The sequence below is a fragment of the Amblyomma mixtum genome, chromosome 9 (assembly GCF_055824585.1).
Source record: "Amblyomma mixtum isolate Tamu chromosome 9, ASM5582458v1, whole genome shotgun sequence".
NCBI classification, from domain to species: domain Eukaryota; kingdom Metazoa; phylum Arthropoda; class Arachnida; order Ixodida; family Ixodidae; genus Amblyomma; species Amblyomma mixtum.
Genome location: NC_143020.1, coordinates 91,381,067 through 91,395,003, shown reverse-complemented (window position 1 = coordinate 91,395,003; position 13,937 = coordinate 91,381,067).

The following is a 13,937-nucleotide window of genomic DNA, read 5'->3' as shown; positions in this document are numbered from 1 at the left end:
CAGTCATTTCAGTCACTTGGCCGTCCAGCCAGCGAATCACTCAATCAGTCATTTCAGTCACTTGGCCGTCCAGCCAGCGAATCACTCAGTCAGTCATTTCAGTCACTTGGCCGTCCATTCAGCGAATCACTCAATCAATCATTTTAGTCACTTGGCCGTCCAGCCAGCAAATCACTCAATCAGTCATTTCAGTCACTTGGCCGTCCAGCCAGCGAATCAGTCAGTCAGTCAGTCAGTCAGTCAGTCAGTCAGTCAGTCAGTCAGTCAGTCAGTCAGTCAGTCAGTCAGTCAGTCAGTCAGTCAGTCAGTCAGTCAGTCAGTCAGTCAGTCAGTCAGTCAGTCAGTCAGTCAGTCAGTCAGTCAGTCAGTCAGTCAGTCAGTCAGTCAGTCAGTCAGTCAGTCAGTCAGTCAGTCAGTCAGTCAGTCAGTCAGTCAGTCAGTCAGTCAGTCAGTCAGTCAGTCAGTCAGTCAGTCAGTCAGTCAGTCAGTCAGTCAGTCAGTCAGTCAGTCAGTCAGTCAGTCAGTCAGTCAGTCAGTCAGTCAGTCAGTCAGTCAGTCAGTCAGTCAGTCAGTCAGTCAGTCAGTCAGTCAGTCAGTCAGTCAGTCAGTCAGTCAGTCAGTCAGTCAGTCAGTCAGTCAGTCAGTCAGTCAGTCAGTCAGTCAGTCAGTCAGTCAGTCAGTCAGTCAGTCAGTCAGTCAGTCAGTCAGTCAGTCAGTCAGTCAGTCAGTCAGTCAGTCAGTCAGTCAGTCAGTCAGTCAGTCAGTCAGTCAGTCAGTCAGTCAGTCAGTCAGTCAGTCAGTCAGTCAGTCAGTCAGTCAGTCAGTCAGTCAGTCAGTCAGTCAGTCAGTCAGTCAGTCAGTCAGTCAGTCAGTCAGTCAGTCAGTCAGTCAGTCAGTCAGTCAGTCAGTCAGTCAGTCAGTCAGTCAGTCAGTCAGTCAGTCAGTCAGTCAGTCAGTCAGTCAGTCAGTCAGTCAGTCAGTCAGTCAGTCAGTCAGTCAGTCAGTCAGTCAGTCAGTCAGTCAGTCAGTCAGTCAGTCAGTCAGTCAGTCAGTCAGTCAGTCAGTCAGTCAGTCAGTCAGTCAGTCAGTCAGTCAGTCAGTCAGTCAGTCAGTCAGTCAGTCAGTCAGTCAGTCAGTCAGTCAGTCAGTCAGTCAGTCAGTCAGTCAGTCAGTCAGTCAGTCAGTCAGTCAGTCAGTCAGTCAGTCAGTCAGTCAGTCAGTCAGTCAGTCAGTCAGTCAGTCAGTCAGTCAGTCAGTCAGTCAGTCAGTCAGTCAGTCAGTCAGTCAGTCAGTCAGTCAGTCAGTCAGTCAGTCAGTCAGTCAGTCAGTCAGTCAGTCAGTCAGTCAGTCAGTCAGTCAGTCAGTCAGTCAGTCAGTCAGTCAGTCAGTCAGTCAGTCAGTCAGTCAGTCAGTCAGTCAGTCAGTCAGTCAGTCAGTCAGTCAGTCAGTCAGTCAGTCAGTCAGTCAGTCAGTCAGTCAGTCAGTCAGTCAGTCAGTCAGTCAGTCAGTCAGTCAGTCAGTCAGCCAGCCAGCCAGCCAGCCAGCCAGCCAGCCAGCCAGCCAGCCAGCCAGCCAGCCAGCCAGCCAGCCAGCCAGCCAGCCAGCCAGCCAGCCAGCCAGCCAGCCAGCCAGCCAGCCAGCCAGCCAGCCAGCCAGCCAGCCAGCCAGCCAGCCAGCCAGCCAGCCAGCCAGCCAGCCAGCCAGCCAGCCAGCCAGCCAGCCAGCCAGCCAGCCAGCCAGCCAGCCAGCCAGCCAGCCAGCCAGCCAGCCAGCCAGCCAGCCAGCCAGCCAGCCAGCCAGCCAGCCAGCCAGCCAGCCAGCCAGCCAGCCAGCCAGCCAGCCAGCCAGCCAGCCAGCCAGCCAGCCAGCCAGCCAGCCAGCCAGCCAGCCAGCCAGCCAGCCAGCCAGCCAGCCAGCCAGCCAGCCAGCCAGCCAGCCAGCCAGCCAGCCAGCCAGCCAGCCAGCCAGCCAGCCAGCCAGCCAGCCAGCCAGCCAGCCAGCCAGCCAGCCAGCCAGCCAGCCAGCCAGCCAGCCAGCCAGCCAGCCAGCCAGCCAGCCAGCCAGCCAGCCAGCCAGCCAGCCAGCCAGCCAGCCAGCCAGCCAGCCAGCCAGCCAGCCAGCCAGCCAGCCAGCCAGCCAGCCAGCCAGTCAGTCAGTCAGTCAGTCAGTCAGTCAGTCAGTCAGTCAGTCAGTCAGTCAGTCAGTCAGTCAGTCAGTCAGTCAGTCAGTCAGTCAGTCAGCCAGCCAGCCAGTCAGTCAGTCAGTCAGTCATTTCAGTCACTTGGGCGTCCAGCCAGCGAATCAGTCAGTCAGTCAGTCAGTCAGTCAGTCAGCCAGCGAATCAGTCAGTCAGTCAGTCAGTCAGTCAGTCAGCCAGCGAATCAGTCAGTCAGTCAGTCAGCCAGCGAATCAGTCAGTCAGCGAACGAATCAGTCAGTCAGTCAGTCAGTCAGTCAGTCAGCCAGCGAATCAGTCAGTCAGTCAGTCAGTCAGCCAGTCAGTCAGTCAGTCAGTCATTTCAGTCAGTCATTTCAGTCAGTCAGTCAGTCATTTCAGTCAGTCATTTCAGTCAGTCAGTCAGTCAGTCAGTCAGTCAGTCAGTCAGTCAGTCAGTCAGTCAGTCAGTCAGTCAGTCAGTCAACCTTTTTATGTTTTATTACTTTACTGCCATGTGGGCGACAAATTCTCCGGGAATGCTTATTTCTAGTAAAAGAAATCTTACTCGCTTACAAGAGGAACGTTTTTTTAGGCAACAGAAGACTAGTGCTATGACGAGACTATTAAAAGAACAGAAAACTAGGCTCACGTTGCGAAGCTGAGAAATCTCAGAGCCCACCGTGAGAACTTCCGTGCGACTTTTATACTTTCCTGTCTTTCGGAAGACTCTGCACTTAATACTTTTTATTCCCCCTGCATAATACCAACAGTGCGCATCGTGCCGAATGAGTGTCATAAAAACCTTACATATATGTCAGTTAAGGATGCTTTTGATCACTTTCCTTGAACCAACAACTCTGGTGGTCATTTTGTCTTCGGCGGTGTCCTACTTACCAAGAATATTCCTAGGATTAACAGGTGATGAATAAAAGCACTGCTGCGCAAGAGGAGCAGCACCAGGCTAACTGTAATGATGATGGTGACGGAGACTTCATCTGGTACTGGCAACGAGAACAAGCTTTACAAGGCAGGATGCCCACAACCGCGGAGGTGGGATGCCGTCTGGCCACCGTGGCATGTGGGCCACCTCATTGTTCCTGACATGGATGAGCGGACACCAACTTTTCACGTCAACAAGGCCTCCAATGCTAACGCATCAATACATTTGAGGCAGTCCTTCATAATTTTTTATGGGCTCGGTGGCTCGACGTTTTGCTTTTTATAGTGTTATTTTCAACGTCTTATTCATGTGATACGATGCATGCCCAGCATCATGTTTGACTTCTGCGAATTAGAAAAAACAGCGAATTCCCGACTTGATATTTGTTTTTACTCAGATTGAAGATTTTGGTGCCGCAGGGTTTGCCGCTAGACACAATTCGCTCTGTCGCAATGAAATTATAAATATAGAGTTTTATAATCGCAGCATAAAGCTAATTGCACCCTGCCCTTATGAGTTCAATATAGCCATGTCGCCACATATGAAAAAGAAAATAGTGCTGATGTAGCCATGTCCCCCATTTAGTGAAGACTGAGTTTCAGGCAATCATTGTGCCGCAGGCAGTGGCTTAGAAGTAAGGTTGAAGCATCGCAAAAGATTTATAGTTTTCCATTTATTGAACCACCTTCCGTTTGAAGCGTTTTGCAGGGCAGCTACTGTTCGTGCTTACAAAGCATTCTGCGCACCATGTCATGTCATGAATTTAAAGTGTCAATGTTCCCTGAAAGATCAATTATTCCACTCCGCTAAAATATGCGGATTCAATCTTCTCTTGACGTTCGCTTCCATTAAAAAAGACAGATAGCTTTCTGATCGCCGATCTGATTGCGCCTACATGCGACACTCAGGACGGCAAAGGCAGCAACAGGGACCCCGTCGTAAAAGTCAGCTACAAGCCATTGAGTTTATAGACCAAGAAAAATTAGAGACACCACCATTGTGAGAAATTTTACAAGAAAAACAATCATCTATTTTGTACAGAAGTATAATTGTCTGCGAATCTTCATATGAGGAATCGTTTTCGAAGGAACTTAGGATTCCTTTCTTTGCGCCCATCTCAGCATCCTCGCATTCTGTTTTACTGTACTTCTAATCGAGTACTCCTTTCGTAGCTCTCTGTGTTCCTTAATATTTACCCTTGGATAGATCCGTCAAAAGTCATTGAAATTATAATCTCCACAAAGTTCCCCCGTGTTAAATGTTTGTCTTAAATTGCGAAACCAATTCGAAGGACGCCAGAACAATTGCGCATCCTCCAAAGCGCTAGAGGCACTGTAGCCGAGCTCTTCAGCAGAAAACGTTTACACAACGACACACGGTTAACTTCGTTCCATCCTAGATATACTGATCTCTTGAGACATCCTTTAAAGTTCAACATGAAATGAGAGGCCCCTGTGTACATAAAGCATATATATAAGAATATGCCCTTCAGGATTCCAGGAATCTTCATTCTTTCGAGTAAAAAAAAAAAGCAGACTCAATTATGTCTCAATATCAGGAATATCATGAACTAGTAATTTTGAGGTGCTCATGATTGTTATTCTTTATCTGTGGCGCTTCATCGAGAGATTGCCGTCGTACAATACGTCGAGTCCCAGACGGAGGTGTTTAAACAAATGTATGAAGGATACGCAGCCAACCCGAAATTAGTTGCAAAGAAAGACGAATTGCCGAAGGCTGAACGGTCGGCTATTATGTGAAACTGAGAAGATCAATACGGATCAAGAAACTAGTGAGCCGCCGCAGTGGCTGTGGTTATGGTGCTCGGATGCTCGGCCGAAAGAGACGCGGATTCGAACCCGGCCACGGCGGTTGCATTTCTATGGGGACAAAATGCAAGAGGCTCTTGTGCTTTGTCATGTTAATGCACGTGAAAGAGCCCCAGGTGGTCGAAATTATCCGGAGCTCTATGCTACGGTGTCCCTCATAGATTAAGTCGCTTTGGGACGTCGCTTTGGAAGCTCCAGGAACCAGCACTTCAGCAAATACGGTAAAACATGTCAAAAAGCACCTCTTAGAGGACGTTTATGCCTCCGGGCGTCCAAATCAGTAAAATCCTTTTGATATTCATTTGCTTGACTTCATTTTGACTTCATTTGCTTGGTACGCAGGCGTCTCGCAATAAATGTAAGTTGAACTTTGGAGCAAAGGACTTCGTATTCACGTATAAATTGCAATGGCTTCTATGTTTCTTCGTTCTCACTGCGTTTAATATTAGCTAAGTGTAACTCATTTTGAATAGTTTTCATTCAAACAAGCGAACCAGACAGATGAAAAGCGCGCAGTTTCTTACTTTTCCTCTACAGCGCGTGAAATCAAAGCTGTTCACACTGGAAGTTTTAAGTTAAAAAACTGATGGACACTCAGGCGTCATTTGTCGCTTGCGAATAACTTCATTTTACGAGAAAGCCACGCCTCACAGCTCATCTCAATAAGTCGTATTTGCGTAGGGAGAACGAGGTCTGCACTGAGCGTTGTTATTGAAGTCCATGCCTTTCTAGTAAATCTGAGCGGGTAAGCTGCCGCAAACTGCATAATGAGAAAACACTTCGAGTGGCACTGTCCGCCCTGTTTTGGGATGTTCTAATGCCATAAACCGGTTTCGGCAACGCGAAACGTTTACCTAATCCTCGAAAATGCATGTATGCACAGCGAAATGAACGGGTCGAATTTCGAAGCTTCAATCCCTGCCGTAGTGTTCTCCTCAAACACTGTATTTATGGGTTCACAGAATTCCCTGTAGCGGCTTACCACTCATGTCGTTTTGTCTTCTTTAGTGGGACCGGAGCGCCTGAAAACTCTCAAAAGCGGTCCCGTAATATCTAGCTGAAGGTTCTTCACTGCTGGTGAACATGTAATTCTTTCTGTGGGTGACAACAATGCATCAGTATATCTCAGCAATGGCATCTAATTATGAATCACGGGGCGATAACCACCCACACATTGAAATCTTCTTCATAACTTTCATTATTCTTACTTCCTAAAAAGATTTCGTGCTTCATTTGCACACAAACAAAATTTTACGCGAAAGATGACATCTCTAGGAACCACAGTGGTTACCAAGCGTGCCGCATTTTCCACCTATGAGCAATGTGTAGCGCTCCGCTCTTGGAAAAAACAATGAAAAAGAGCTGCAGTGATTTTCTCTAGGCTTTTACACGTTATTACGGCTCATTAGAAAACAACAAAAGCATCGCATCATTTCATTTTAGGCAAAATTATATCTCGACACTGTGCGTCTTCCCATAAGCGCGTTGTTTACTATTGCGGACAACTGTAGCAAAATTTCTTGAGCACTATCAATTTTGCTTGCTTCCAGCTCAAGTTTGAAAGTTCGGGGTACATCCAAGTTCAATGAATTTGTTCTGAACGAATTGATTCTTCGACAGTCAGCCTACGTTGACCACCACGGTCTTCAATTTTAGCAACAGGCCAGCGCAGGCCACAGAGCCTGTGAGGTGAATTGCGTCTGTCACGAGTTATCATTCTTCCAAACACTCCTCGTCGCCAGCTGATGAAGACAAGCTAGAGGTTACTTCCTGATCGCGGCTGTACACTGGTTGAGGGCGAAAAGCCTCCAAGAGCGGAAAGCAAGCGAAGATGAGTCTTTAACAATTTTGTTTGAGAGCATGCCGGAAAAGATGTGCTCATTCGTATTCAGACGCTGACAAAATACTATATGAATGCTGTCGTTACTTTTATAGCAGGTGCTGTTCACAGGCGGCCAATATCATAACGTTTTGTATTTCACCAGGATCTTACATAGTGCAATAGCTGTTTGAGGCTTGCGCAAATGACTACACTTTGAGGAAAGTCTGCATGGTTCATCAGAAGCCCGGAAAGCAAGATAGCAAATAAACAAGAAAAATAAAAATTGTGGAGATACTACGTGGATGAGGTCATTCGAAATATCATACGAAAACGTGTATTTAGTGAACTGTTGTAATGGAGCACTTCCTTTCACTTTAAATCTAATTACCACAAAAACATCAGTTTTAGCATCATTTGACCCTTAATGTAAGGAAACAAGCGCTAAAAGCATTTTCCTTGGCCAGTGTCTAAAAATTAGAATAATGCCCATTGAACTAAAGTTGTAGAAAAATATTCCAACGAAGTTCGTTTTACACGACGGTTATCTGCCATTTGGCCTCGAAAGCTTGATAATCCACCAATGAAACGAACTAAAAACAACAGATGTCTAAAAACCATAATTTCCGCACAATTAAAAGAGCACAGGAATCCGACTAAAATGGTGTCATTGAGACCGCTTTAACACTTGTACTTAACGGAGGAATATACGCAGCACACCCATATCTTCACCGATGGTTTTACTAGTAAAGAAACCTCTTCTTGTGGCCTTTATGTGCCCTCAACAGACCATGCCCTTTCTTACCGGCTGCAGCGGAGGACATCCTCTACGATAGCTGAGCTTCACGGCATTAAGGAAGCTGTTTCTTACATCCTGTGCCGAACCGCCGGCCGTTGGGTTATCTTCGCCGATTCAAAAGCATCTCTGCAGATCCTGGCCAACCTGCTGAAGAAAACGAATCACCAGCCAGTTTCCCTGGACATCGGGTATATACATCATTTAGCTATTGCCGCAGGCCACTGCATAACATTTCAGTCGGTACCTGCTCACTGTGGCATTCTGGCTAATGAAAAAGCAGATGAAGCGGCCCGTAAGGGCCGTCAACATCGGAGATACATTCGAAGTTTTTTCACGAAATCTGATGCGTCCCAAATTGCTAAAAGTTTTGCTTACGAAGAAACGTATCGGCTTTGGAGTTTGTCGACACATCAGTACCAATTTCTTCACTCAATCGACCCGCATCTTAGATCAAGACTCTCACCCAGAATTCCTCGACAACTGGAAACACTTTATCACCGACTTCGTCTGAATTCTGCATATACAAACGGCTTGCGATACCGTTTTGGACAAACGAACAGTCCGCATTGTGACAACTGTGCCTCGATAGAAACTGAGGAACATATCCTACTTGTGTGCCCTGCGTATGCTAACGAGCGTGCGTACTATGAACATTGCATGCAGAAGCTCTGCCCAGTGCCCCTAACAATGGACAAAGTTTTAGGTCCCTTAGCCTGCTTCAGGCAACAGAGACTTGCAATGAACTTTCTTTTTACATATTTAAAAGACATTGGACATCTCGATAAGCTCTAAATTCACTTGCGCGTTACCTTCATGCATTCTTCATGCAGTGAACTTCGTCAGCCCATTTGTCGGACTATGCGCTCCATCATTCCATAGGTTACATCAATACTCGCCATTGCATCCTTAGTACCCATTTCATGGCTGCATTTTATCTTCGTTTTTTTTCACCTCTTCCACGCTGCTCTCCTTCTGTCTTTATCTCCCAAATTCCCCTTCCTACGCAGAGTAGCATGCCAGCGATTTTTAAACGCCGGCTAAATTCTCTGCATTTCATTAGTCTCTCTCTCTCTTTCTCTCTCTGTATATCTTAAGAAATTGTCTCAAAAGTAAGATAAAATACATGAGCGCTACACAGCCTACCCTGTGCCCTTATGGAACATTTTGTTGTTCCCAAGATTGGCCGCTGCACTCTTTGTTTTCTGCCGCAGTCTGAATCCTAGGTCCGGCACAGCGAACTAAATGAAAGCCTGAGTGGCAACTTTCTCAGAAATCGCAGAGCGTTTCATAACTGTCCAAACTCTTTAGGTAACCTTCCAACTGCTGCTATGTGTGCTTGAGATAACTATAGCTATTTAACGTCCTTATATTTCACTCTTGTGAATAGACTAGCGAGAAAAGCTCTTCTACACGTTCAGTTGCTTGAACTATCTAAACGACAGTGCGTTTCCCTTTCAACTCCAGTTGTGTATGCATGGCAATAAAGATCGAGCCTGTATAAACACTTTTCTTGAGAAAATGCCTTGAAAAGCATGATTTATACGTTATATTGAGCAGGAACTGCTCGCAATCTTTCGAATGCCGGGTTCATTAGAATGACCTTGTTGCCTCTAATGGATTAAAAACAGGCATGCGACGAATATCTCTGCTGTCCCCCCACAGACGCATGTACTCACGCTGATTGGTTATAATCCTGAGGGACGACTGGGAGTGTAGGGTTCCACAAGGACTAAGAAGGGAGCCTAATACGTGCTTCTGCTCGTTTTCTCCGATAGGTGTTTTGCGCTTTATTTTTTTAGAAGCAGGAACGTGACATTCCTCAATGAAAGACTCGCGTTTCTATACCGTAAGTGTTGTAAAAGTAGCTTGAGGATGGTAGTGGAGTAGTTTCAGAAATGCACTGAGTTTGGGAGTTTCAGAGCTGGGTTCTCAATGAAGTACGTGCAACCGGAAGCGAGCATACAAGTAAGGCACATCTCTGGCCGATCTTGTTTTTTTTTTCAGCAGCTGACATGCAGTGTATAAACGAAGGGAAACAAAAAAAAGAAACAGCATTCATTTTGCATTCTAAAAGTCATTAATACCAAGAACAAAAAATTATAACCTACATTAGAAAAAGAGATCAAAGCGTTTTATAATTTTTGTTTCTTTGATTCACAAGAATTTTGACACAAGCCCGAGAGAACCGTCCGCTTGTGATGACTGTAAGAATTCATTTCAAAGTTACATGACCGCAACCCCACGGCTCCTCTGTTCCGCCAACCTCTAAAAGGAGCTCCTGTTTGTAACCAAAAAACAAAACAGTAAATAATGGATTGGAGCCTACAATAAAGACCCTTAGTGTAAGGCTTTCATTCGTAATAAAGGCTGCCGTACATCCACTGCATAACTGCAAAATTAAAGCGACTGAGTTCCTAGTGCCTGACGGGTGCAGTTCCATCGCATGTTCATAGGGTGCCGACCATGGAACCGCCTTTGATTACTGCCATTAACTGCTGCTTTCTCATCATGCTCATGATGCCAGTTCTTTCATCTTCCACAGCGACACAAATGAAAAACGTCGCGACCATAACCTCAAGGCAGAAATTGATCTTTTTCTAGGCTCTTACCAAGCCGTCATGGTGGCAGTTCAGGCACTCATTAATAAGAAAGAGGAACTTCTCACTCCGCGTGAAAATCAATGGCTGTTACTCCTGGCACTGCCTCGCTGAAGTAAGCCCAGAGTGATGCAGATCAAATGAATAACCTAAGACAACAAAGATAGAAAATAAATCTCAGTGTATAAAAGATGTAAAGACGCAAAACAAAGCGGTTGTCTCGCACTCTAAGCGTCTCCTCACACCGCATTGTTGTTCTTTCTTCCCCGTGGGGATTCATGAAAGCAGCGAAGACCAAAATGTGTTGCTCGCGGAAACTTGATTATCCTGCCTCAAGCAAGCGGTCGGCTCTTCCTGAAAGGAATAAGAAAGTGAACGACCTGTTTGCATCAGCCCTGTCCTCCTTTTTCGCGCCAAGCAAACACTTCCTTTTCCTTTGATATGGTGTTGATAATGGTAGCTAACTGCATTTGCGCAAATTTTTCTGCTTAGCTCAGTCAGAGTTTATTGCATTAGTCATTCATCTTTAAGGGCTTTTCTGATTTCCGTCTCAAGGCTAACAGAAAAAACATGCCGACTAGCGGTAATCGGTAAAACTCATAGTTTTGGCGTGGCGCTGAAAAGAACGAGAATTTGTTGCTTTAAATCATTGCGTTAAGGCGTCAACTTTTGAGAACGCGGTTTTTCACGCTTATTTCCTAGGCTACTAGTGCTGCTTTAACGAAGTCAGAGATTACGGCCGCAATTGAAGTCCCTGGTGGACATATTTGTTGGGAATTTCGTGCAAAGAATATGCATAACTTTTCAAAACAAGAAAAACTTTGAGATGAATGCAGCGACCCAAATTGGAGCAATGCGAAAGCAAAACGTTCTCATACTATAGCGACGTCCATGGCTGTTCTGACATCCATGTACATCCATTTTAACGTTTATGTTCCCAATTTTTTGGCGTTTAAATAATTAAGTTGTGTTGTGTTGTGTTGGGTGCTATGGCACATAGGCAGCTAAGGCCATCATGGCACATAGGCAGCTAAGGCCATCAGCCATCATGCGCCAAGCACAAGGTATGGAAAATGGTTTCTGCGGGATTTATTAAAAATGTGGAACGTGATCAGCGGTGTAAAGGGCCTAAAAAGTTTAACTACCTAGTAATAACGGAGAAGACGAGATCTAGCAATGGCTAATGGTAAAAGCTTTAAAAAGGTCAGGTAGCCTCAGCAGCCATCCTTGGCTTGCCAAGGATGTCGAGGATCCCAACCGATAAAATAAAAACCTAACCTCAGCCTTCTTCACATGAATGAGAAAGTGGCTGAGGTGTATCATGCAATAGAGTGAGCCAGTGGTTCAATAATTATAATTTTTCCAGTACGCCTGTTTCTTTTAAAAAGCTAAAGATAGAAGGAATGTTTACAATGGCATTATCGTCTAAGAGCAGTGCTGGATGAAAAGGAATGCATTCTCTATAAAATTGACTAAAATAATTTTTTCTCAGTTTTTCAAGTTTAACACAAGAGATTAAAATATGGTTAACCGTAAGTTCGTCTCCGCATTCTTCGCAAAGAAGTTTGTCTTTTTTTTTTTGTAAGGAGAAAGTTGTGTGTAAGGTGCGTGTGGCCTATTCGGAGACGGCATAAGATAACTTCTTTAAAACGTTCCTGGTGCACACACGACTTAAATTCACCAAAACTGGTTTTACCAAGTGCAGTTTATTTTTTAATTCACTGTTCCAAGCCAACTGCCACTTTTTCCTTACTTTCCTTTCTATTGTTTTCATGCAGTCATTACAGGGTATACTTACTTTTTTAATTTCCTTTCCACGAGCCATAGCAGCACACAAATCTGCTCTCTCGTTGCCTGTTATTCCAACATGACTAGGTACCCAGCAGAGTTTTATGTTTTGTCCTCGAGCTGTGGCTGTTACTATGTCGTGTATGATGTCACCAAGTATAGGAGTGATAGCGTTTCCAGAGTGTAGAGCTGTAATTACACTTAAGGAGTCTGTATAAATAATACTGCTTGGGAGGTTCTCGTTAACTATCTTAAATAAATAATTAAGTAAACCAGATGAACCAAATTTTTCCCAAGACAACATTTTATCACACACGGTCACAATCACACTTTCACACATTCTGCAGACACAAAATTTGAGGACACATTTTGCGGGCACTTTCTCCTGACGCGACGGAGCCATATAATGCTCTCGTGTTCAGAAATATGATGTCGTGAAATTTTTTGGTGCGCATGAGATGTGTTGCCTGGTGCTGTAACTTCTTGCTACTCTCACGAGGTGAAATGTTTCAGAAGACCCTATAGCTGGTTTTTCGATGCGCAAACAGCTCCACATTGTAAGGATTATATTTAACTCGGCATAGATTTTTTTAATATTTGGGTGGGATTCCGTGAGCACTTAAGTGTGTGCCTTGCATGGATTCCTGAAGTTTTGCACCCATTAATGTTAATCCGGTGAAAAAGGGAGTTCACTATATAAATACAGAAATTTCCGAATTTCTCCCGATGTGAAACATGTGGAAGTTTGAACGAGTTAAGCACCTTTTATGACCTGGTGTACGAATCGCGTAGATCGCACAGATGCTGCTGATTGCATGAGATGCGCCACATTTCAGATTATAATGGTACTAAACGAGTGTTTTTAAATTCCAATAATCTTCAACATTTAACAAATTACATACATTCAATTTGAAAAGGGCGACAATAGAAGCATTTTTTAGCAGAGAAAGATGAAGTAACTATTTAAACCGGATATTGGCACTTGTGTTTATTATTTGTACAACTGTGTAGTCCTCTGTAATTTTTTTCACCTAAAGAAGACAGGAGATTTGTAAGGTGTGCGGCTGTATAGGATTTTACGTGTGCTGTCATCGCAATAGTGACAGTGCTAAAGTGATTCCATGGAAACACCATAACGTCAAAATAAAAAAGAGCAAACTTGAGCCCTTTATATTTTAATCTTGTCCAGTCCTTGCTCCTCACCCAATCTATAATCTGTAAACACCACGCCTCTATAAACTCCACATCCAATATCACCAATATGTCACATATCTCCAACCAGCGCGTTAGATACTCCTATAGAGCAGGCTAATTGGTTTGTTCATAGAAGGTTATGGCCATGTACTACACCAGGGTGGCCAAATCCTGATAGGTGTAACGTTAAGAGATCGAAAGCGGGCGGAGTGGGTGAGGGAACAAACGTGGGTTCACACCAAATTTTTTTTTTGTTTGGTTAAATTTGTTATATTTCGGAATGTGCACATGTTCAAGCGCTAATGAATGAAGCGGGTGAAGGTGGCTCATAATCTCTCTGAATAAATTCACTCATTTTTGAACACCATAAATACTGCGCGAATGTTATTGCGAAGTTGTTGAGCTATCGGCCAGAAATATTTCAAAATAAGTTTTCTAAATCCTCCTTGTCCAAAGTAAATAAGCTTCTGAAAAACCTATTCGAGCTAACACAAGCCAAGGCTTAAAAAATATGGAGACACAATATCTAGGCACAACATATGCATGTCTTCCACCTCAGCATCAAGTGGTCCATTATATTTAGTATATTTTCGTAAAACCTTTAAAAGTATCCTAGCGGCGTCTAAAACACTAGTGGAAAACTGTAGGCTGGAGAAATAAACTTCTGATTCATCAATGTTATTTCAACGAATGTTTTAATCTTCAGACGATGCAACCACAAGACAGATGGCCTCGGAAGTACTATAAATGGAAGGCAGACGAATAAAGCTTACTTACAAGGACAGCCAGTAACAACAAACCTTTGAGACCCTCT